The following is an 11,999-nucleotide window of genomic DNA, read 5'->3' as shown; positions in this document are numbered from 1 at the left end:
AGGAGAAGAGCAAGAGGCAGCGAAGAAGGGTTTTATGGAATGCTTGAAATTGTTGGAAGAGGAGCTTGGTGACAAGCCTTTCTTTGGGGGTGAGACCATTGGGTTTGTGGATGTGAGCCTTATCCCCCTCTACTGCTGGTTCCCTGGCTATGAGAGTTGTGGGAGATTCAGCATTGAAGCTGCTTGTCCAAAGGTGATTTCTTGGGCCAAGAGGTGCATGGAGAAGGAGAGTGTGTCCAAATCGTTTCCTGAGCCTCAGAAGATTTATGAATTCGTTATGCATCTCAGGAAGGTTTGGACTGAGTGAGGGAGAAGAGATTGTGCTAGCAATATTATTAAATAGTAACTGAAATCTGGCTTATTTATGTGGACAAAATTTAGCTACTGTCCGGTTTGTAGTCAAGTAGTTGCAACCCCTGTGGCAGCCATAAATAAAATCTCAAATGGTATTTTAAAAAATACTATAATCTAAGAGGGTATTTGTGATCCCTATGGGGAAGTGAATTATTTTATTTCTTTGGTAGCTATTTGGTTGCAACCCGGTAACAGTCAAATTTTTTCCTATTTTTTATGGTCTTTGGATGTGTAAGGTTATCAACTAATTTGGTATAGAATATGTTTTTTTTTTTTGGTATAAGAATATGTTTTTGCTGAAGGGACGGATAGAGGACTTCGGCAATCAGACAAGTTGCCTTATTAGACCCTTAGTAGGTGGTGTTTGACTTGTTTCCATCTTTTTTTTACTTGTCTTCCATAATCCCTTTCAGTGCCTTAAAAAATAATAATAATAATAATAATTCCTTTTAGGGGAGATGTATTTGAGACCAATCCCTGATATCGATCCAATCCATTCATATGGAATTACATGTGAGTAATTAACTTTTGTCACTTTCTCCCATTACAAGGGTGAAGAGATAGATGAAAGCAAAAAGGACATATGTTACATCTTCATATGTACATTCAGGTGAGCCTACATGCAAATTCTTAAATTGTAACCATCTAAGTAACAAACAGTTAACCCTAAGGGGATTGCTGATTTGGCAAGGGACCTTTGCCTTATGAAGCATATGGTTCTGAGTTCAATTCCTCTCACCTACTTGGGGCCACTCATAGAGGGTGTTTAGTGCTTTTCACTACTACGATACCCTAGTAGGAGTCGATCCATGTGATTGTGGGATCAGGTATGAGTGTTTGACTTGATCCATGTGACTGTGGGTTTAATATAGACCCACGGGACTAGTCAGTCCAAGGCTTGGATACCCATTGTCAACCACAACAAGGCAGGATGGCTCCTGCAACCAGATATAAAGGGAGACAAAATGACAATCGTCCCTCTCATGAATGATTAAAATCTCACCTTGTTGATGTTTTCTCATGCATTCCTATTGACCCAAGCACTGACGAAGGGGTTATGCTGCCTTTTAATAACCCTCTCCCATTTTAATAGAGATATGGAAACATGACCTTGGGATAGGTGGATCAACAATGGCTATTTCCATCACTATTGGCTAAGGTTATTTGAAAGCCCATCTAGAGATGAATAGTTGATTGCTCAATATATATTAGATGGGTCCAATTCATGTAAATCGGAGAGGCCCATTATCCCGGGCTCACAAGTCGAAGATTATTAAGAGTCTACATCAAAAACGAGGTTATATGATTGATTTGATTTTCAAGTTCTTGATACATAGTTAATTCATACTAGTGAACGCTCAATAAAGCCAATTTTACTGGGGCAATAATGGCATCTTCTTTTATTTATTTTTATTACTTTTTCATACTTAGGTCCCAAGAAAAGTTGAGAATTCATGAATCACTTAATTTTGAGATGTTGGTCTTAACCTAACATCCGTCTTCCCCAAGTATAAATATTTTAGACATATAGGACTTCAACACTTGCACCTTAACCCTTCTTATATAATTCATAACTTGGATAGCAAGCCAAGAGTTTCTGAATTTTCTATTCATTGTCGGCGCCAACTACGTTCTTCTTGGATGACATCTTCCTTTAATTATATGCTCTATTACCCTATTCCTACCCTAAAAAAGGCAAAAAAAAATTCAATTAATTACCCTATTTTATCTGCAAACCAAGCCAAAATATGACAATTAGCTCGTCTCACACTATACCTGGGATGTGATCTCATGCGCTAAAGTGATTCCCATATGTTGAAATCCAAGACTATGGATCAGATTCTCGTACAATCTGATCCACACAGATAGAATCTATTTCAGAATTTGTTTTTGGGTGAATTCTATCCATTAGATCGGACCCGTAAGGAGAATCATTCTCACGTTCCTCCGGGGAACACATAACATGGTCAACACAAACTTTTTTGTTTTTTCTGTTTTTTCATAATTTTAGACCCAATCTAAAGCCTGCAAAAGAAAAGTTTTTAAATGTGTTGGGAAATCGAATCAATTGTTGTCATTGTTGGCAATCGTATTGTGATGGAGTCATATTGAAGGGACCGCAATCAATTCCTTGGTCTAATTTAATTTAATTAGATCGGTTCAAGTTCATTGGTCTAATTCAATTGAATTAGATTGGTCCAATTTTATTGGTTCAATTTCAAAATGGAACCCCTTGGATTGGTTCAATTTCAAACTACTAATGGTGGGACCAGCTCAACATGTTTTTAAGTTAAAATAGATATTATATTCTGATATGAGTTTCTCATGTAAGTGAGCAATTAATGCCCAAGAAGACTTAAAGGGTCACTCCGTCCAAAAGAAAGAAAAAAAAACTAAAAAGAAGGTGGGACCCTCCTATACAACAGAATTGCTATTTTTCTCAAAGATAGATGACAGCAGGGCATTGCATTAAGTGTTTTGCAGGCATTCAAGTGTTTTGCAGGCCAGAGTCCGAGATGGAATAGAAGTGAAACTGTTCTTTTGAAATTGAATTTTGATATAACAGGTTTCCTTTGCGTGTGACGTTACGGAATCAAGAAAAGAGTCCGATAAGTCGAGACCGAGTATAAGAGGGAGTTTTGTAGCTTTTCCTTAAAAAGATTCTGGGCTGCAGATTCGTTAAAAGAAAAATTGAAGGCAGCCAAGAAAAACAAGAAGCAGAACCGAGAAAGAGAAAGAGAGAGAGGAAGAGAAGCAACCTTGAGAGAGAGATCCAAAAGGTTGAGATGTTGATGGTTTGAGCATGTTCTTCTATATGTCAAGCAAGCAATCATCAACGGGGTTTACACAGGCTGAGGTAACCCGTATCTGAAATCCCTATTTTTATATTCTAGAGTGTTTATTGTTGAGAAACTCTAGATCAATGGTGTATTGGGTTGGGATTTTATTTTATTGATTTAAAATTGTGAACCTAGCAAGTTGGGGCTTGTCTAGGGTGTGGGGTTGTTGGCCTTGTCTGAGTTGCATCTCAGATTGAAGCAGGGATAAGTTCCTGGACCGTTGTAGCGGTTAAAAAGTTGAGTATTGGGGAAATACGAAACCCTATATGGGTATTCCTCCGTGGAGTAGGCACTTTAGCTGAACCACGTATATCTGGTGTTATTGTCTCGCATTTATTTTTCTACATATATTTGAAGTGCGTGTTGTGCAGAGTGGTGGGACACTGTCTGGTAGACTCAGCCACATTGTGGTGTGAGGTGGACGTGTCGTTGTTTGCGTGATTGGTAATTACGGGATTGCCCCGGCCAATCTAGAACTTGAAAATTGGAAGTTATTGTTGGGTTGCAATTAAGGAAATTTTTGAAACCACTGATTCACCCCCCCTCTCAGTGTCAACCTGGGAACATCAAGTGGTATCAGAGCCAGGTTCCCTAAGGAGGAAGCTTAATAGTTTCGGGTCTGAATACTGAGAAGATATAGATGGCATCCAATGACGATAATCGTATGCATGGAAAGATTCCTTTCTTTGATGGGTCGAATTATAACTTCTGGAAAATCAGGATGGAGGCTTACCTAAAGTCTCAAGGTTATGGAGTTTGGTTAGCAGTGAAGAATGGTTACAACCCCCCCACTACAGACATCACAGATAAAACAGAGATGAAGAAGTGTGAAGACGATGCTAAAGCAGTGAATGCACTTCTAGGCTCCCTAGTGAGCAATGAGTTTGCAAAAGTGATCGGTTTCACAACATCAAAGGACATATGGGATAAGTTAAAGAGTGTTCATGAAGGAGATGATAAAATCAAAGAGGCGAAGCTACAACACCATAGGAACTTATTCGAAAGTCTGAAAATGTCTGAGGGAGAGACCATTGATCAGTTTATGAGCAAGGTAAACGAAATCATCAATTCTATTAGAGGGTTAGGAGAAGAGGTAAAGGATGCAGTGGTGGTGAAGAAAATATTGAGATCCTTACCTGACTTGTACAACCCTAAGGTGTCTGCCATTGAAGAATCTAAAGACTTGAACACAATGAGATTAGATGAACTACATGGAACTCTGATTGCTTATGAGATGAGGATGGTCAAGCCCAAGCCCATAGAAAAGGAAGCTGCCTTCAAAGCTTTGAAGAAATTGAAAATCAATGAAGATAGTGAACAAAAAGACTCCGATGATGAGTTAATAGCTTACTTGGCTAGGAAACTCAAGAAAGGTAGAGGTAAATACAAAGGAAAACTTCCTTTGAAGTGTTTCAATTGTGATGGAATAGGGCACTTCGCTTCCAAGTGTCCAAAGAATGATAAATTGAGTGACTTTGACGATGAAGATGCTCAAGAAAGCAAGTTCAAAAAGGAAAAGAAGAAGTTTATTCCTAAAAGAAGAAACTTCAAGAAGAAAAGCTTAATATCAAAGAAGTGCAAGTCTTCTTCAGAGGAGTCATCAGAGGACTATAATGAGTCAGATGATGAGTCAACTGAGACACTATTTATGGCACTTGGTGATAGAGTGCAACATCAGACTACTGAAGAGTCTGAGGAAGAGGAAGAACAAGAAGCTCAGTATGACTTAATAGCAAATTTGCATTCTGCTTTAACTGATCTCAAGGAAGAGAGGAAGAAAATGAAAGATCTAGAAATTCAGCTGGTTGAAAAGGAGAACCAGATTAGTCAGTTAAATATTACAATTGAAGATATGGCTAAGATCAATGATGAGCTGAGTGTCAATCTATCATCCAAGGCAGAAGAGTGCACTATCCTTGAAGAGAAATTGGAGATATTGAAGACTGAGTTGGAAGAGATACAGAAGATGAATTTACAAGAAGAAACTACACCATCTCCTTCAATTACTATCTTAAAATCCAAGGGTAAAGAAATTATGATTCAATCAGTTGAAGCAGATACTCCATCATCAAGCAAAGGAAATGAAAATGTGTTAGATAAGATTTTGAGTTTTCAAAGACCTATACATATGAAGACTGGCCTTGGATATGTGGCACATGGATCTTCTGAAGTAGTGGAGACTAAAGGCAAAGGAACTGCAGAAATTCCAATGAGGTTTGTCAAGGAGAAACAGAGGGGCCCACGAATGTTTTACAATGATGGATTTACTTCAGTTGACTATCAGAGACACAGAGGTTCTTGGCAGAGACAGAGCTTTAAAGGTTACTGTTTTGGGTGTAACTATTATGGACACAGGGTGGCAGATTGTAAAAGACAGACCAAGCCTACAACACTGACTAGCAAGAACAGGTTTGCTCCATTGTCGGAGGAAAGTATAGAATGTTATAGGTGTCACAAGATGGGACACATTGCCAAAAATTGCAAGACCATACTTCCCCACCAGAGGCAGGAGAAAAGAAGGCAAAATGACAATTCTTCATGGAAACAAGGTCAGAGACAAAGAGAACCTATTACTGTGGCAAATAAGGTAGTATGGGTTGAGAAGAAGAAGAAAGCAGGAAGCAAGTCATTAATTGTTCAAACAGCCTTCAAAGCTCACAGCAAGCCGTCACCATGGATTCTGGACAGTGGATGCTCCACTCACATGACAGGTGATAAAGGAAAGTTTATGAGCCTGGATTCAACTGAGAGTGGATCTGTCAAGTTTGGAAACAATGATGGTGCAAAGATAGAAGGCAGAGGCATTGTTAAGTTGGACAGAGGAAAGATCAAGTCAAACAATGTCCTATATGTTAGCGGTCTGATGCACAACTTGCTCAGTGTGAGTCAAATTTGTGACAATGGTAATGAGGTTTTGTTCACCAAGGAAGGCTGTGTGATCAAGAAAATAAAAAATGGAAAGACTGTGGCACAAGGGACAAGAACTACAGGCAACTTATACACTCTGTTAGAAGCAAATGAAGATAGATGCATGATGGGACAGGAAGATGAATGTTGGTTATGGCATAGAAGGATTGGGCATATCAGCTTCAAAAACTTAGCTAAATTGAGCAAAAAGAAGGCAGTCAGAGATCTTCCAAAGATCAAGTCTCCAACAAATCATATTTGTGCACCATGTCAAAAGGGAAAACAGACTAGGGCCACATACAAGTCAAAGGAGCATTATTCAAGCAAACTATTGGACTTGATTCATACAGATCTTTGTGGACCCATGAGAACAGAGGCAATTGGTGGAGAGAGGTACTTTATCCTATTCATAGATGAGTACTCCAGGATGACTTGTGTTATGTTCCTTAAAGACAAGACTGAAGCCTTAGATTGTTTCAAGATCTTCAAGAAGAGGGTAGAGAATGAAACTGGTAGGACAATTAAGTGCCTGAGATCTGATCAAGGGAAGGAGTTTACTTGGAACTTATTTTCTAACTTCTGTCATGAGCATGGGATTAGGATTCAACATTCTGCAGCCCGTACCCCCCAACAAAATGGGGTTGTGGAAAGAAAGAACAGGACCGTTCAAGAGATGGCAAGGACAATTTTGATTGAAAATAATGTTGCTAGGAGGTTTTGGAGAGAAGCAATATATTCTGCAGTGCACATCCAGAACAGGTGCTTCTTTAGACCAAATGAATCCAAGACACCATACGAGCTATGGTATGGAAGGAGAGCCACTGTTAAATATCTTAGGATATTTGGTTCCAGATGCTTCATCAAAAGGAAGGAGGACAACCTAGGAAAATTCGATGACAGAGCAGATGAAGGGATTTTCTTGGGGTATTCTTCAAAGAGTAAGGCCTACAGATGCTATAATAAAAGATTGGGAAAAGTGGTAGAGAGTTCAGATGTAAGAATTGATGAACATGTACCCCATTATAAACAGATAGAACCAACAGAGCAGACTCCTAAGGACTTTTATGATGATGCAACTGTAGAAGATGAAGTTGTGGAAGTTCAAAATCCTACTGATGATGAGGATATAGATGTTCATGAGACTGACACAGTGACAGAGAGAGATGGAGGACCCAGTTTTGAAAAGTGGCAAAAAGTGCATCCCCCACATCAAGTCATTGGAGATCCTAAAGCAGGAATGCAAACAAGAAAGATGAAATCTGCTACATATTCATTACTTTCTCAAATTGAACCCAAGTCTGTTGGGGAAGCAACTAGAGATGAGAACTGGGTGAAGGCAATGAATGAAGAGTTGGATCAGATAGAGAAGAACAACACGTGGGAGTTAGTTCCTAGACCAGCCAATAAAAACATCATTGGAACCAAGTGGGTTTTTAGAAACAAGTTGAATGAAGATGGTCAGGTGGTTAGAAATAAAGCCAGACTAGTGTGCAAAGGCTATGCTCAGGTAGAGGGGATAGACTTTGATGAAACATTTGCGCCGGTTGCAAGATTGGAATCTATACGGATGTTCTTAGCATTTGCAGTTTATAAAGGCTTCAAGGTTTATCAGATGGATGTCAAGTCTGCGTTCTTAAACGGTAATCTTGAAGAAGAAGTGTACATTGAGCAACCAGATGGTTTTCAAATTGGAGATGATCCAAACATGGTCTGTAGATTGAAAAAAGCTCTCTATGGCTTGAAACAAGCTCCAAGGGCTTGGTACTCTAGACTAGACACCTACTTCCATCAGTTGGGGCTTCGGAAGGGCATTGTTGATAGCAACCTATATGTTATGACAGAGAACAAAAGTCAACTGGTAGTGGTGGTCTATGTAGATGATATCATCTTTGGAGGGCAAAATGATGAGGTGTGTAGACAGTTTGCAGAGCGGATGACGGCAGAGTTCGAGATGTCTATGTTGGGGGAGTTATCATACTTTTTGGGTTTGCAAGTGAACCAACAACAGAATGGTATCTTCATATCACAAGCAAAGTACATCAAGGAGATATTGAAGAAATTTATGATGGAAGACAGCAAACCAGTAAGTACTCCTATGGTAGTAGGTTGCAGGTTGAGTTCGAGTGATGAGTCAGTTAGTATAGATCAGACTCTCTACAGGTCAATGATTGGAAGCTTGCTATACTTGACCGCATCAAGACCTGATATCCTACAAGCAGTGTGTTTGGTTGCTCGATTTCAAGCTAGTCCAAAAGAGACTCATCTAGTGGCAGTCAAAAGGATTTTTAGATATCTTAGAGGTACGATGGAGTATGGTTTATGGTATCCCAAGATTAAAAGTTTCACACTCACAGCATTTTCAGATGCGGATTGGGCTGGCAGCCTAGATGATAGGAAGAGCACGAGTGGTGGTGCGTTCTTTTTAGGGCAGAGTCTAGTGGCATGGCATAGCAAGAAACAAGAATCTGTTTCTTTATCTACAGCCGAGGCTGAATACATTGCCGCTGCAACTAGTTGTACACAGGTGATTTGGATGCAAAGACAAGTAACGGACTTTGGAATTCATAATGATGAACCAGTGTCTATTAAGTGTGATAATATGAGTGCCATTAATATTTCAAAGAATCCAGTGCAGCATTCGAGGACAAAGCATATTGACATCCGATATCACTTCCTGAAGGAGAAGGTCAAAGTAAATGAGGTGAGATTGGATTTTGTTCCTACATCTGAGCAAGTGGCAGATATTTTCACGAAAGCACTTCCCAAAGAAAATTTTGAAGCCCTTAGAAACAAACTTGGCGTTGTCACTCCACGAGCACAGTAGATGGTATGTATGCAGGGGGAGTAGCTGAGTAAGCATAGAGACATCACATTCCTATAGGATAGGAAGATGCGGTGGGCACTCCTATAGGTGAGTCTATGCAGGGGGAGCTTCTATATAGGGGGAGCAACGTCACTCTTTGTAACTTGTTGTCAAAGGGGGAGAGAAGTATATAGCCAACAATTCCAAAGGGGGAGATTGTTGGGAAACTGGATCATATGTTGTCATTGTTGGCAACTAAGAGCAACTAGGAAAATGGTAGACTAGTTCGGCCTAGTTGAGAACTCACTAAATAGTTCATGGTTCAATAATATGGTTCAGCCACATTATGAGGTTTCAAGTTTATTCAAGCATTGTGGAGTTAAGACTTCAACAGCTTATGAACAATGATGTCATTAAGCACTATAGAGTTAAAATAATTTCAGCAATTGTAAGAAGTTCTAGTACGTGGACAGGATTATGAGTTCTTATGTTTTGATGGAATTGGGCTCTTGTACACGTGGACAACAGCCCTATATATGGCATTATTATATGATATACAAAAAGGTTCAGCAAATAGAGTTCAATCATGACTCTATTATTGAAATGTAATTCCGGCTAGAGGTTGTAAAATTGATAGGGAAACGCTGTTAGTAGTCCAATAGGAGTAGAACTCCTTTCACACAGGCGTACATCTCCTACGCTTATTGCTGTGGTGTTATTGGTTCAACAAGGAGGTTATACAATCTGATTTTAAAGAGGATTCCTTGATGATATGTTTCAGTTTTTCATTGGACAGCTAGAAAGTAATTATTGAAGTGGGATGTTTGCTTCCTGTGCGTGAGCTGCCGCTACTCAACAGATTAGCAGAATCTGAAATAGAAAGAAAGTTTCAAAAGATGAGGATTCCTCATTAATGCTGGACTGTTGCTATCAAAAAGTCTTACGGTTTTCAACCTCTATTTTTATACGGTAACCTCAAGTCGGTTGATTTTTGAATATTATATGAGATTGAAGGGGTCGTAAGTCTCGGTAAGAGCTGAAAAACCAAAACAGAAAACTCTTGGCAGCCGTTCTAGAGAGAAATAGAGAAAGAAGGGAGAAGTAAGTTCGATGGCTATCACACTTTGTCTTTATTAAGCGTGCAATGGAGACTTGATGGTAAACAAGAATGAAAGGTTATTGCTTTGCTGCTATGTTGATGGTTTGAGCATGTTCTTCTATATGTCAAGCAAGCAATCATCAAAGGGGTTTACACAGGCTGAGGTAACCCGTATCTGAAATCCCTATTTTTATATTCTAGAGTGTTTATTGTTGAGAAACTCTAGATCAATGGTGTATTGGGTTGGGATTTTATTTTATTGATTTAAAATTGTGAACCTAGCAAGTTGGGGCTTGTCTAGGGTGTGGGGTTGTTGCCCTTGTCTGAGTTGCATCTCAGATTGAAGCAGGGATAAGTTCCTGGACCGTTGTAGCGGTTAAAAAGTTGAGTATTGGGGAAATACGAAACCCTATATGGGTATTCCTCCGTGGAGTAGGCACTTTAGCTGAACCACGTATATCTGGTGTTATTGTCTCGCATTTATTTTTCTACATATATTTGAAGTGCGTGTTGTGCAGAGTGGTGGGACACTGTCTGGTAGACTCAGCCACATTGTGGTGTGAGGTGGACGTGTCGTTGTTTGCGTGATTGGTAATTACGGGATTGCCCCGGCCAATCTAGAACTTGAAAATTGGAAGTTATTGTTGGGTTGCAATTAAGGAAATTTTTGAAACCACTGATTCACCCCCCCTCTCAGTGTCAACCTGGGAACATCACTCTTAGCTTTGGCATAGTGGAGGACAAAGTTTCCCTTCATGCCACGAGTGAAGGAAACGTAGGGCATCAATTTCTACCCCTATTTATGAATGGTTGAAAATAACCCCCACTCTCGAGCTGATATGTGTTGGGGATGAATGATGAGTGCACCAGATACAGTGTTTTTATTTTTATTTTTCTTTTAAATTTAATTTAATAATAAAATTTACGTAATTTAATTTTTTAAAATTTCTCCTATGACATCCAATGAAATCTTCCAGAGGAGATGAAAGCTTCCCCTCCCCAATCTGCTGAACCAAAGAGGTTTCTCTCTTAATCCCCTGTGTCCACTTTGTTATCAACAGAACCAAGAGCATTTCATCCAATACCCTGTTATCACCCCTATATGGCAGCAAGTGGGTCTTCTCCCACTAAACCATCAAACCTCAATTGCTGATATAATCATTGACACTATATCCCTCTACAAACCCATAAACCGCACCCTACTTAAAACTTCTCTTCTATGCTTTCTTTTGTGGAATATATGGTCAGCTTATTGGGATTGGATCTTTGGTAGACAACATTTTCACCCAACCTCCATTGCCTTTAAAGCTATTCGTGAAGCGAAGGACTTCTTCTCTACTGTCCCTATCTGACTCCCCATAGATGTTCTATCTCTTGTCTCTTGGAATCCTCCTCCACAGGGGTTCTTTAAAATCAATGTTGATGTAGCCAGCAAAGGTAACCCTCGTCCCATGGGCATCGGGGGAATTTATAGGGACCACAATGGATGGTTTCTTGCTTGTTTTTCAGAAGGAATTGGATCCTCTTATGCTGTTATTGCTGAAGCCCTGGCGATCAAACAGGCTCTCTGTAAGATCAAATTCCAAGAAACACAAATAATAAAGAGATAATAGATCAGTACGACACAGAGATTTAACGAAGTTTACACATCAGGGTGGTGTGCTACGTCCTCGGACGAAGAAAAAGATGATTCACTATGCAGAAGAGAAATTACACCCTAGCAGCGGCGAGGAAAAACTTGCCCTGAAACCCTAGCTCGAAAAACCCCAAAATACAATGACTTTCTTAACAAGCAACAGTACATTATATATACTCCAAATCGCGGGTTGACCCATCAAATCACGGTCGATCCGGTCTAACCATACCGCTGGGGCTACGCCCCCGCACCCCCATACGAGATCAGTGATGGGCTCCGGGCTTGGGCAACCCCTCTGCTTCCATCACGGATCTCAGAAAATTTTCTATTCGAGTCACCATCAAAATATGTCGAATCGGG

The sequence above is a fragment of the Macadamia integrifolia genome, chromosome 3, assembly GCF_013358625.1.
Source record: "Macadamia integrifolia cultivar HAES 741 chromosome 3, SCU_Mint_v3, whole genome shotgun sequence".
In the NCBI taxonomy this organism is placed as follows: Eukaryota; Viridiplantae; Streptophyta; class Magnoliopsida; order Proteales; family Proteaceae; genus Macadamia; species Macadamia integrifolia.
The sequence above is the reverse complement of the archived record's forward strand: the minus strand, read 5'-3'. Positions refer to the sequence as shown.